Source organism: Neofelis nebulosa, chromosome 4 (genome assembly GCF_028018385.1).
Source record: "Neofelis nebulosa isolate mNeoNeb1 chromosome 4, mNeoNeb1.pri, whole genome shotgun sequence".
Classification (NCBI taxonomy): Eukaryota; Metazoa; Chordata; class Mammalia; order Carnivora; family Felidae; genus Neofelis; species Neofelis nebulosa.
The window spans coordinates 60797418-60811973 of record NC_080785.1 but is presented as its reverse complement, the minus strand read 5'-3'; the positions used below and the strand labels follow the sequence as shown (position 1 = coordinate 60811973).

Genomic DNA, 14556 nt, shown 5'->3' with positions numbered 1-14556 from the left:
ATTCACATGAATAAAGAAAGTACAGATTATAACAGTGCTATAAAGAATATAAGCACAAGCCTGAGAGGGCTTTTGAATAAGACTGCTATTTGAGGTAGAATGATCAGGAAAGACTCTCTGATGAAGTAATCTAAAAGTTGGGATATGATTAATATGAAAAAGCTAGGCTAGTGAAGAATTGGCTAGATGGACAAGATACGACACATGGAAAGAGAAACAAGCATAAAGACCCAAAGTATGTGAAGGGCCAAAAGTGTTGATAAAGAGCAAGAAACACAATGTGGCTGAACCATAGTAAGCAGGGAAGAAAACAGAAAATGACGAGATCAGATAATCTAAGGCTGTGAGTCAGAGTAAGGAGAAGCAACACATTGGAACTGGCTATTCTGGGGAGAACACCGGATCTGTGAGAAAGAACTGAATCAAGAAGACCAGCTAGGTCAGCACAGAGTTGCCCAAAGTGAAGGATGATAGTGGTTCAGGTTAGAATGGTGGCAGTGGAAGTGAACAGAAATGAAAGCAACATGACTCACACCCATCAAGTCCCCAGAGAAATCCTGAAAGGCTCTCAGCCTTCCAGTCCATGTGATATAGCAGCCAAACCTTCTGGTTCCAGTGTTTCAATGAACGACTCTCTACCCTCAATCAGAAATTCTGGTTCTCCCACTAACATTTCCTTGGTGGGAAAAGTACATAAATTGGTGAAGTATTGTGTGTGTGTGTGTGTGTGTGTGTGTGTGTGTGTGTGTGTGTTTCTACCTATTTAATGAGCAAACTACAGAACTCAGTGACACATACAAATTACTTCCACAATGTCTGTTTTAAAAGTGGTTTCAAATCTCTGTGGCATGAGGTAGGGTTATATATCCATTGGTCAATAAATTGCAGCTGATTAAATCTGAGTCACTGAGGTGAAGTTCTTATTTTCGTGGGGGAGGTAGGAAGAATGGGAAGTTGGCTAGTTATTAGAGAAATGGGTGTGAGATTGGGGAGGGGTTTAGAAAAAAATGACTCAGTTCTCTTCTACACATTTTTGCGTATTATTTTTAAAAATAGCATGCATCAATGGCTATTTTGCATAAATGAAAAAAGCTTATTTAAAAAAAATTTTAACGTTTATTTATTTTTGGAGAGAGACAAACAAAGAGCGAGCAAGGGTGGTAGGGCAGAGAGAGAGAGGGAGACACAGAATCCGAAACAGGCTAACAGCACAGAGCCCAATTCGGGGCTCAAACTCACAAACTGTGAGATCATGACCTGAGCCAAAGTCAGTCACTTAACCGACCGAGCCACCCAGACACCTTGAAAAAACTTTATTTTAAAATTAGTTTAAAACTTTTTTTTTTACATTTATTTATTTTTGAGAGACAGAGTGAGACAGAGTTCAAGGGGAGGAGGGGCAGAGAGAGAAGGAGACAAAGAATCTGAAGCAGACACCAGGCTCTGAGCAAGCATTCAGCACAGAACCCAATGTGGGGCTCTATCCCATGAACCATGAGATCCTGACCTGAGCCGAAGTCGGACACATAACTGACAAAGCCACCCAGGCACCCACCCCTTAGCTTAAAACGTTTGGAAACAGTGTCTGGAGACTTTCTGCAATCAGTATCAGATCAAAGAAAGAAGGTATGAGCAAGGAAAAGAGCAGACCAAAAAGATCAGAGGCTGTTTAAGGGACTGTCTGTAACAGAAATTCAAAAGTCTGCTCTCCTCGTCAAGCCCAGGGCCAGGGTCGTGAGAGGAGCAGTTGGTAGATACTACTAGATAGTCATGCCTGTATTTCATTTATAATTGCTGGTGATATATAATTGTTTTGTGAACCACATATAGTTTACCATAGAGTACAGATCAGTGTTGATGAACTCTTGTGTGTTTTATAACCAGACTTAATTCATTAGTATAAACAACAATGTTCTATAAGTTATCAATGGCTGATACCACTAAAAGGAAGACCAATAATCAGTATGTCTTGCAGCGGGGATTCCTTAGTCCTTTCTTGCCATTGCATACAGAAAAAAAAGGATGATATTTGTATAGTTCACTTGAGGAAACTAGAAGGGATTTAAGAGTGTCTATAAATATCTTTTTGGAGATGAAAAAAAGCATCACATTTTCTTGACATTAAATAATTACAAAGACACAAAGCATTATGGAAAATATTAAATGTTGAATTTGCACCATACTTACAAATAAAATCTTTTCAAATTTTCTTTGAAAAACTGGTTAACTTTCATGTTTATTATTTTATTTTTTAAGTAAACCCTATCCCCAACATGAGGCTCAAACTCACAAACCCCAGATTAAAAGGAACATGCTTTTCCAACTGAGCCAGCCAGCTACCCCTTTCATCTTTAAACTACTTGCATTTGGAAAGCTCAATCAGATCTTTCACTGACAAATGTAATTGAAGTTGGCATTTCTGAGGGCAAAGTGATTGTTAATCCAATTAAACTTTTTCACATAAGCTATCTCAAACTAAGACTCAGAAAGTGTATGCATTGTCAGAGCATGGACAAGCTCAAATGTCACTAAGAGAACACAAATGTCAAAAAATTATATAAGTATCCCATATGTGTGAATACAGGGATTGAGACTGCCACTCACAGTTAAGCCTATTAAGAATCCTTGTAATGGGGCGTCTGGGTGGCTCAGTCGGTTAAGCGGCCGACTTCGGCTCAGGTCACGATCTCGCGGTCCGTGAGTTTGAGCCCCGCATCGGGCTCTGTGCTGACAGCTCAGAGCCTGGAGCCTGTTTCAGATTCTGTGCCTCCCTCTCTCTCTGACCTTCCCCCATTCATACTCTGTCTCTCTCTCTCAAAAATGAATAAACGTTAAGAAAAAATTAAAAAAAAAAAAAAAAGAATCCTTGTAAAACTCTGCTGCCACTACAGGCTGTATATCATGGTCTTTAGGTATGTGAGACCTGAACTCAGCTATAAACTGGTAGGGTCCCACAACTAGTATAACCTGAACCCGAGTCCTGAATAGAGAGATACCCATGGATAGAACAATTATTAGCATGAGTGAAGACTATTCAGATTGTCAGATGGCTGCAGATATTATTGGACCTTCCTTCGAACATACTGTTTTGTAACTATTAGCCAGGGATCATTTCAATGTTGCTCATAGTTGGAGGCTACTAAACACGGATATCAGCCACCTCTGGCCCTATCTGGACTTTCTAGGCCTGAGAGAATAACTTGCTATACATCTGCAATTCATTGTTTAGGCTATGTGCTGGAAAGTTATACTTTACAAAACAGTCACTGGACCAGGAAGCTACCTCACTACATACACACCAGCCTGTAGAACAAATAGGCCCAGTCATGGCCCAAAAGAGGCATAAACTGAAATTTCTCTTTGATACACTCATCCCAATAAGCCAAAGGGAAAGGGGGGAGAAGTGGAATGACGGACAAAAAATAAATGACTAGTTTTCCAAGAGGACTGTTGCATATTCTCATTAATATATATTTCTGGCTAATATTTACAACATAGCGTATGCTGGCCTCTTTCTGAAAAAAAAAACAAAAAAAAACACAAAAATGCTCCAGATTATTTATTTCTTCCCTACCTTTTAGACGTGGAAAAAATAAGGCAGCACAGTTTCATTGTTTGCCTTAGGTAATAATATTTAATTTATAATGACAGAGAAGCAAGTTTATTAACTGAAGTGATACAGAAAGAAAAATTAGTATTTCTCAATTTTTCTCAAAAAACCTTAATCCTTCTATTTGAAACATAATAGCTGATGTTCCCCAGATGATCAACTTGCATATTTAAAAATAATATTGCAAACATTTTATCACAGAGTAAATGATCCAATATTGAATTAGAATCTGGATCCCTCTGGCCTTCAGTCCTTGCTTTGCTTGCTGTTTGTGCTCATTGCTAAGCTTCCTCTCTCATATTCATGGAAATTTATTTATTTACATGTTTCCTTTCACATGACCAAAAGCACATCCAGAGGTGTCACAAAAAAATAATATATCAAACCAAAAGAGTGTGTTTTTGCATATATACATGTAGCATACTATTTTTTAACCACAACCTAAATTTTTCCAGTGTTTTCCCATAACGTGTATTTTCCTCTGAAAAAGAGAATTTGAAAAGAATTGCCAAATCTGTCTTGGAACTTCCACTTTAAATTCAAAACAGATCCCAAAATGTCTACTGGGATATATCTCTAGTATGACTAAGAATGTGCACCTGTGATTACCTAAACCAGCCAAAGAATGGCACCATTGCTTCACATAAATGTAGTCACAGATATTTTTTATATGGTTATAGAATTTTGTCATAAATCCCATGGCTCAGTGTAGAATTCTATCTGTCCTACAGGTCCACTTTTTGCCTTTAGATAACATTTTACAGCAAAAGCCTGATGTATTGCTTCTGTCACCCTTTGACCACTAAAGGAACTTAGAACAGCACAATGGGTGAATAATAAGCAGTCAAAGGGAATTTTCTGCCCTTCTGGCTCAGTCCATGCATATGGTCATAATTTTCCAACTTTATGATAATAAGGGGAATGCATTTATCACCCCTCTGCTCCTTCTCAAGTTGATCCCCCACTGTTAAGTTTAGCAGTTGGCTATCGATAATATAGAATTATTAAATAATATGGAGGGTAATGAGTGAGATGGCCACTTGAGTTTCACAAGGAAATAATAAATGGTGGAGAGAGATTTCCAAGTTTGAGGGACAAGTTCAGAAAAGTATTAACTAAATCAGATGGTTATCTTACAACTTCTGAGAGTTAAAATGAAAATTAAAGATAGCTTGAGAGATCTTAGGCTAGTTTTGCTGTCATATTCTGCTCCAGATAAGATAAGCCATTATCAGCACTGGGAAAACTACAATGAAAACATAAATTATTTTCTTCTTTAAAATTGGAGACTGTGCCTAATATTCCTTTACTTGATTTATCTACATTTGCTTTAAAATTTGGATAGTTTCATATAACTGAGGTTTAAAAAAACCTGATTAAATAACACAGTGATTACACTTGGATTCAATACTCTCAGTTTTCAAAATGGGGCAAGGAGAAAGAAAAACAATCAATTTTTTTAATGGGAAAAAATAATGAACAGTTTATACAGGAAGATAATCAAATGATTGAAAAACACATGAAAAAGTGTTCAATATCATGAATCATCAGGAAAATGTAATTTAAAACCACAATGAGATACCTCTAAAGAAAATCTAAAATTTAAAAGACTGAGAATACCAGATGTTGGCGAGCTTATAGAGTCACAGAATATTCATACGTTGTCAATGAGAATGTAAAATGGTACAACCACTTTGGGAAAATATTCCTTTATAAAACTAAACAAATGTCTACCCTATAATCCAGCAATGCTACTCTTAAGTATTTACCTAAGAAAAATGAAAACATGTGTACACCAAAAAGACTTGCACAAGAATATTCACAGCAGCTCTATCACCAAAAGCTTGAAGTGAAAACTACTCCAAGCTTCCATCGAGGGGAGAATGAATGAATAAATAAAATATAGTATGTTCATGCCCTGGGATATTACCCAGAAACAGAGAGGAATAAACCATTCATTACAACATGGATGAATCTCAAAATCATTATGCTGAATAAAAGAACCATTGCACAAATGAGTAGATATTATACAATTCATTGGAATGACAATGAAGTCTAATATCAGTAGATTAATCTATGCTATAAAAACTGGAACAATGACTCTCTTAGCCGAGGGCTAAAAGGTGAGGATTATGTTGGATTTGACATAGTAATGGTCTACACCTTTAAAGAGATTTTAGTTCCATAGATGTACATACTCATTAAAAATCATGAAATGAGTGGTTGCTAGGAAGGAATATTGTGGAGAAGGAAGATCCTGAGCTCACCTCCTCCCATGGACACACTGAGACAACAAGTACATGCATTACAACTCTCCCTGAAAACAATCAAAAGACTGGCAGAATAAATCTTCCAGAGCTAGTCATAGAGAGAAGACCACTTTGGAAATAATAGGTGGGATGGAGATGTGATTAGGACCCAAGCCTCCAGTGTGACTAACCACAAATGGGAGAGATATAATAAGCATGGGGGAGCAAGGACATCAGACTCCTTACTAGGCACCCTTGGCCCTGGGGACTCACACTAGGAAGATGGGTGTCAGTCTTTGAAAATCAGTGGGGCTTCATTCCAGAGTCTTTAAAAACCAGTGTGCTTTACTCCATGAGAACTGAAGGGCAATGTAAAACTAAGTCCCCACACTTAAAAAGCCAACATACCAAATAACTGAGTCCAAGACCCAGCACAGAAGCAGCAGTTTGAAAGTGCCTGGGGCATACATAAAGGAGATTTATTGACTAATTTTAAGACATGTACCAGTGTAACAGATATCTACAGAAATTTTATCTGGCAATGAAGGAGCAGGTAAGCACCATTTTTCTTGCCCTCCCCCACCCTAAATAGCCAGACACTTGTGGGAGTCTGTGCTAACATTCTCCATCTATGGGGCTAGCACTGTGTGATCCATTGCAGCATCTTCTGTAGATGTGCCACACCTGACCTGCTCACACTGGCAGACACCACTCCAAAGCAACTCCCACCCCCTCTATACCTGGGAGGCAGCCCCAGCTGGGACCCATATCCTCCAAATCAGCCCTACCCTGAGGAGGGAGGAAGTTAACTCCACATACCACTGTGCCCACAGGTCCTGGAGTTGAGCTTCTTAGTTGGCAAAAAAGGGACCAAGTGCATGCATCCCACACAGAGGACACTCTTGGAAGCCTGGTCCTGGTTACCAGTGAGGATTGTGGTACAGGGCACCACAGGACCCCTTCTACACAAGGCCACCTTGTTTAAGATCAGCAGATGAAGGTGACCTACGTAATACCAGGAAATAGAGAGTTAGAAAACATGAGGAGGCAGAAGAATATGCCTCAAATGAAGGAACAAGAAAAAGGCAGAGAAAAAAGAGCTAAAAGGAATGTAGATAAGAAATAGGGTGGATATGGATAAAGAGTTCAAAGTAATTGCATAAAGATACTCACTGGACTAGATAAAAGAGTGAATGAACTCAGTGAGAATTTCAACAAAGAGAAAGTATTAAAAAACAGAAGTGAAGGAAAATAAGTGAAATGAAAAATACACTACAGGGAATAAACAGCAGATTAGAGGATGCAGAAGAATAGATCAGCAACCTGGTAGACAGGGTCATGGAAAGCAACTAATCTAAGCAACAAAAAGAAAAAAAAATCATATTAAAAAATCAGGACAGGTTAAGAGAGCTCTATAACATAAGCATAATAACATTTATATTATGGGGACCCCAGAAACAGAAGAGAGAAACAAAGGGGCCAGAAACTTATTGGAAGAAATAATAGCTGAAAATTTCACTAATCTGGAGAAGGAAACAGACATTCAGGTCCAGGAATCACAGAGAGCCCCAAACAAGATTAACCCAAGGAGGTTCTCACCAAGATAATAAGTTAAATAACAAAGATTAAACATAGAGTCTTAAAAGCACCCAGAGCAAATAAAGTTACACAAAAGGGAAACCCCAGAAGACTATCAGTTGATTTTTCAGCAGAAACATTTCAAGTCAGAAGGAACTAACATGATATATTCAAAATGCTGAAAGGGAAAAACCTACAACCAAGAATATTCTACCCAGCAAGGTTGTCATTCAGAATTTAAGGAGAAATAAAAAATTTCCCAGACAATCAAAAGGTAAAAGAACTCATCACTAGCAAACCAGGTTTACAAGAAATGTTACAAGGACATCTTCAAGTAGAAAGAAAAGGTCACAACTAGAAGAAAATTATGAAATACAAGAATTTCACAAGAAACAACAAACATATGGTAAAGGTAGTAGAGTAATCACTAAGAAAGCCAGTATGAAGTTAAAACTCAGAAGTAGTAAAATCAAAAATAACTACAAAAACTAGTCAAGTGATATAAAAATGAAAAGATGTAAAATATTATATATATATATATATATATATATATATATATATATATATATATATATAAACGTGGAGAGAGGAAGGAGTAAAAATTTAGGGCTTTTATAGTGTGCTTGAACTTAAGTGACCATCAACTTAAATTAGAGTGTCACACGCAGATGATGTTGTATATGAACCCCATGGTAACCACAAACCAAAAATCTATAATAGAAAAACAAAATATGAAGAGACAGAAATCCAATCTTAGCACTAAAGAAGACCTTTTAACCACAGGGAAGAGAGGTATGAGGAAAAATAAGGAACAGAGAAGAACTATAAAACAACCAGAAAATAATTAGCAAAATGGAAATAAGTACATACTTATCATGTAAAAGGACTAAATGCTCCAATCAAAAGATATAGGATGACTTAATGGATGAAAAAGTAAGACCTATCTATATGCTGTCTACAAGAGACTCACTTCAAACATAAAGACACATATAGACTAATAGGGAAGGTATGGAAAAAAAATACTCCATACAAATGGAAGAATAAAAAAGCAGGGGTAGCAATAATCATATCAGACAAAATAGACATTAAAACAAAGACATGAACAAGAGACAAAAAAAGAAAGGTCATTATATAATAAAGGGATCAATCAAATAAGAGGGTATAATAATTGTAAATATCTATGAACCCAATGTAGAGGCACTTAAATATATAACGCTTATATCAACACGCATAAAAGGAGAAACTGACAGCAATACAATAAGAGTAGGAGGCTTTAACACCCCACTACATTAATGGACAGATCATCCAGACAGAAAATCAATAGGGAAACAGTGGTCTGAATGTCACATTAGACTAGATAGACCTAACAGATGTGTATATAACATTCCCTTCTAAAACAGCAGAATACACATTTTTTTAAGTGCACACAAAATATTCTCCAGGGTAGATCACATGATAGGACACAAAGCACGTCTCAATAACTTTAAAAAGAATGAAATTATATTATGTATCTTTTTCTACTGCAACAGAGTGAAATTAGGATTTAATTATAAGGGGTTAAAAACAAAAAAAAAACTGAAACATAAAATATGGAGACAATATATTACTAAACAACACATGGATCAACAAAAAAATCAAAGAGAAAAATCAAGAAATACCTGAAGACAAATGGAAATGAAAACACAATGTTCCAAAATCTTTGGGATCCAGCAAAAGAAGTTCTAAGAGGGAACTTCATAGCAACACAGGTCCACTTGAAGAAATAAGAAAAATATCCAACAATTTCACCTAAACCCCCAAAAAAACTAGAAAAAGAAGAACAAGCAAAGCCCAAAGTCAGTAGAAAGAACAAAATAATAAAAAAGTCACAGAATGAAATGAAACAGAAACGATAGAAAAGATCAATGAGACTAAGAGTTGGTTCTTTGAAACAATAAACAAAATTGGTAAACCTTTAGCCAGATCAATAAAAAAAAAAAAAAAGATCCCTCTCTCTCACACAAATAAACTTTAAAAAATAAATACAAAGGATTTTTAAAAATTCATATAAAAATTATATGCCAACAAACTGGACAATCTATAAGAAATGGGTACATTCTTAGAAACATACAATTTTTCTAGACTGAATCAGGAAGAAATAGAGAATCTGAATAGATCAATAACTAGTAACAAAATTGAACTGTTTATCAGAAAACTTCCAACAAACAAAAGTCAAGTATCAGATGGCTTCCAAAAAACAGAAAGAATGCTTCTAAATATAATCTATGAGGTCAGCATGACTCTGATACTAAAATCAGACAAAGATACCACAAAAATAAAATTAATAGACCAACATTTCTCCTGAACACAGATGGAAAAATTCTCAACAAAATATTATCAAACTGAATTCAAAAATACTCTAAAATGATTGTTCACCACAATCGAATCAGATTTATTCCATGGATTCAAGGATGGTTCAGCACATACAAATCAATAAATGTGTGGTACATGACATTAACAAGATAAAGGATAAAAACCATATGATCATCTCAATAGGTACAGAAAAAACATCTGACAATTTTCAACATGCATTCATAATTAGAAACTCCCAATAAAGTAGGTTTAGAGGAAACACATGTTAACTTAATAAAGACAAACATACATGACAAACACATAGCTAGCATCATTTAATAGTGAAAAACTGAAAGCTTTTCCCCTAACATCAGGAACAAGGCAAGGATATCCATTCTCATTTTTTTATTTAACATGGTACTGGAAGTCCTAGCTAGCTAGCTATTAGACAACAGAAAGAAATAAAAGGCATCTAAATTAGTAAGGAAGATGTAAAACTGTCAATATTTGCAGATGACTTATACTATATATAGAAAACCCTAAAGACCACATGAAAATCAAACCTAATAGATCTAATAAATGAATTCAGTAAAGTTGGGAGACACGAAATGAATATATAGAAATCTGTTGCATTTCTATACACTAATAATAAAATAGCAGAAAGGAAAATAAACAATCTCATTTACAATTGTATGAAAGAGAATAAAGTACCTGGAATAAATTTAACCAAAGAGGTAAAAAAACTGGACTCTAAAAACACCAATGAAAAACAAAACAAAACCCAAAAAACAAAGATGACACAAATATATTGAAAGATGCAAAGATATACAATGCTCACAGACTGAATTAATGTTAAAATGTCCATACTACCCAAAGCTATCTACAGACTTAATGCAGTCTCTCAAAAAATACCCAGTTTTTGAGTTGAGTTTCACAGAGATCCAACAGAAAATTCTAAAATTCATATGTAAGCACAAAAGTCCCCAAAGAGCCAAAGCAATCTTGAAAAAGAAAAATAAAGCTGGAAGTGTCACAGTCCCACTATAGTACTGACACAAAAACAGATACATAGATCCATGGAAAAAATTGAGAGCCCAGAAATAAAGCCATACATATATGGTAAATTAATCTATGACAAAGAAGGCAAGAAGATATAATGGGAAACTCTTCAATAAATGATGCTGAAAAAATTGGGCAGCTACAGGCTAAAGAATGAAACCAGACCATTTTGTTACAATATATACAAAAATAAACTCAAAGGGATTAAACACCTAAATCTAAGACCTGAAACCTTAAAACTAAAATAAAAGATAGGCGGTAATCACTTATACAGCAACCTTAGTAATATTTTTTTCTTAATCTGTCTCCTCAGGCAAGAGAAACAAAAACAAAAAAACAATTGGGACTATACCAAAATAATTGCACAGCAACAACCCATCAATAAGATGAAACGGCAACCTAGTGAATAGGAGAAAATATTTGTAAATGATAAATCTGATTAAGAGTTAATATCCAAAACATGTAAAGAACCCATACAACTAAACAGCAAAACAAACAACTCCCCCTCCCCCCCACCCCACACACACATGCAAATAACCCAATTAAAAATAAGACTCTTGGGGCGCCTGGGTGGCGCAGTCGGTTAAGCGTCCGACTTCAGCCAGGTCACGATCTCGCGGTCCGTGAGTTCGAGCCCCGCGTCAGGCTCTGGGCTGATGGCTCGGAGCCTGGAGCCTGTTTCCGATTCTGTGTCTCCCTCTCTCTCTGCCCCTCCCCCGTTCATGCTCTGTCTCTCTCTGTCCCAAAAATAAATAAAAAACGTTGAAAAAAAAAAAAATTTAAAAAAAAAAAAAAAAAAAAGACTCTTAACTAAAGAGAACAAACTGAGGGTTGCTGGAGGGGAGGTGGGCAGGGGGTTGGGCTAAATGGGTGATGGGTTTAAGGAGGGCACTTGTTGTGATGAGCATTGAGTGTTGTATGTAAGTGATGAATCACTAAATTTAACCTGAAACTAATATTACCCTATGTTAATTAACTAGAATTTATTTTTTTAAATTTTTTAAATGTTTATTTATTTTTGAGACAGAGAGAGACAGAGCATGAACGGGGGAGGGTCAGAGAGAGAGGGAGACACAGAATCTGAAGCAGGCTTCAGGCTCTGAGCTGTCAGCACAGAGCCTGACACAGGGCTCGAACTCACGGACCGGGAGATCATGACCTGAGCCGAAGTCGGACCCTTAACTGACTGAGCCACCCAGGCGCCCCAATTAACTAGAATTTAAATACAAACTTGAAACATAAAAAAAATAAAAAATGAGAAGACTTAAACAGGTTTTGTTTTGTTTTTTTTTAAAGACATACAGATGGCCAACAGACAGACACATGAAAACATGTTCATCATCACTTACCATCAGGGAAATGCAAATCAAGACAACAATGAGTTATCACTTTACAAGAATTAGAATGGCTAGTATCATAAAACATAAGAAATAACTTGTGTTGGTGAGGATGTAGAGAAAAAGAAACCCCTGTGCACTGTTGGTGGGGATGTAAAATGATATAGCCACTGTTGAAAACAGGATAGAGGTTCCTCAAAAAACTGAAAATAGAAGTACCATATGATAGGGGTTCCCAAGTGGCTCAGTCACTTAAACATCAGACTCTTGTTTTTGGCTCAGGTCATTATCTCATTGTCGGGCTCTGTGCTGGCAGCATGGAGCCTGCTTGGGATCCTCTGTCTCCCTCTCTCTCTGATGCTGCCCTGCTCACACTGTCTCTGTCTCTCTCAAGATAGATAGATAGATAGATAGATAGATAGATAGATAGATAGATAGATAGATAAATAAATAAATAAAAAACAAACAAACTAACTGAAAAACAAAGAGAAAAAGAAGTACCGTATCATACAGTAATTCCACTTCTGCATATTATCAGAAAAAACCACTAATCAAAAAGATATATGCACCTCTATGAAATGAAATCTTTCAATTCAAGACAACATGGATGGACCTATAGGGTATTTTGCCAAGTGAATTTAGCCAAAGACAAATACCACATGATTTCACTTATATGTGGAATATAAAAAAATAAAACAAATGAACAAATAAACAACAATAACAAAGAAACAGGCTCATAAATATAGAGGACTGGGCTCCAAAGGAGACAGAGGCACAAAATGAGTGAAGGAGATTAAGAGGTGCAAACTTCCTTCCAGTTATAAAATAAATAAGCCACAGGGATGAAAAGTACAGTAAAGAGAATATAGCCAATAATATTGTAATACTGTTATCATGATGAGCATTTCATAATTTTTCTAATTCTTATATCACTGTTTTACACCTTTAATATTACATGTCAACTATATTTCAGTTTTAAAAAATCATCAAACAATACACACGATTTGTGCATTTTACCTCATATAAAATTTACCTCATCAAAATAGTTAATGAATAATGAACTCTAGCTGATGAGATGTGTATTAAGTGTTTTGAGGTGAAGAATACTGATTATCTTCAATCAATTTTAAAATGCATAAAAAAATTAGAAGAATGGATGGACAGAGATATTGATGGATAGATAGGTGAAAACTGAAGTCGGCAAAATTATAGAATGTGATAATGGTATTCCCCATGTAAAACTTCAGCTTCCTTTATGTTTAGAAATCATCATAATACTAGAAAAAAATAAGGTAGATCATTTTTCCTTTCTTTCTTCATTTTTATTGCTCCTGAAATAAAATTTCAGGGGCATGTACCATTGAGGGTCATTCTAAGGAATAATAAAGTACTATGGGTACTAACAATTATTATCACACACACACTCACACATGGAGAAGAGAGAATGGAAAAGAAATTAACTTTGATGGAATTTAAAGAAAAGTTTTTGAACAAAGGATCTAATGATAAAATAAGGAGCTAGAAAGTATTGAACTACACAATTCCTAGTTTTTACTTCCTTGCTTTTTTTTTTTTTCACTGTGTGGTTTGGAGATTTTGGGGTTTTTTTGTTTTTTGTTTTTTTTTTTCCTCTTTGAACACTGAAGCAGTGACAGCAATGATTATTCCTAAGTACACATTTGAATGAAAAGCCACACTATGGAATATTTCACTTTCCCTGCAAATCTTCTCACAACCTTCTCATAAATAAATGGGGCTAGAGTCAAGGAAACTGGGCTAAATCCCTCCCTTACTGCTTGGACTATTCCCAAATCATTCATCAGGGACAGGGAAGGATGGGAGCTTCTCTTTGGCATATATCTTAGGGAGGTCTGGCAGGGTTAAGGGAAAGAGACAAAGAAGCCTATGCTCAAATATCCTGGGTATTTTTGCCAATCTACTTAAAAAAATACATGCACAGCATGCTTTTGTCAATAAATCCTCCATGTGCTTATACTGGAGGTGCTGAAAATTGCTTGGATAGTTCAAAATTGTATCTGGAGCTTTTGGCAGATCAGTGTTCTGACAAGTGAAGTTGAAAATCTCTACCTCTAGATCCTGTAGTCAACAACCTCTGAGAATTGCTAATGGTTTTTACTGGATTAGAATTGACGGACTCTTCTGATTTGAGCGGTATCCATTTCAATTATGCCATTACTCCCCAGGCAAGGAGAATGATCTTGTGCAGGAGCATTGGGCCAGCTTGAGAGCAAAAATATCCTGGTCCCAGGGAAATTATGCATGGTGTGTAACAGTCACAGAATCCATGATAGATTGTTCTGTGCAATTGCTCTTAAGTCTGCTTAGGATTCTATGTCCTATTTTAAATCTGTGAAATGAAATTTCATGCCAT

General features: G+C 36.0%; 1 long non-coding RNA gene across 3 annotated transcripts in view; it reads right to left on the bottom strand.

Annotated features, from left to right (window-relative positions):
* Positions 1 to 14556, bottom strand: part of LOC131509333 (uncharacterized) — a 263716-nt gene that overhangs the window by 171386 nt on the left and 77774 nt on the right. The gene's annotated exons all lie outside the window — the stretch shown is intronic.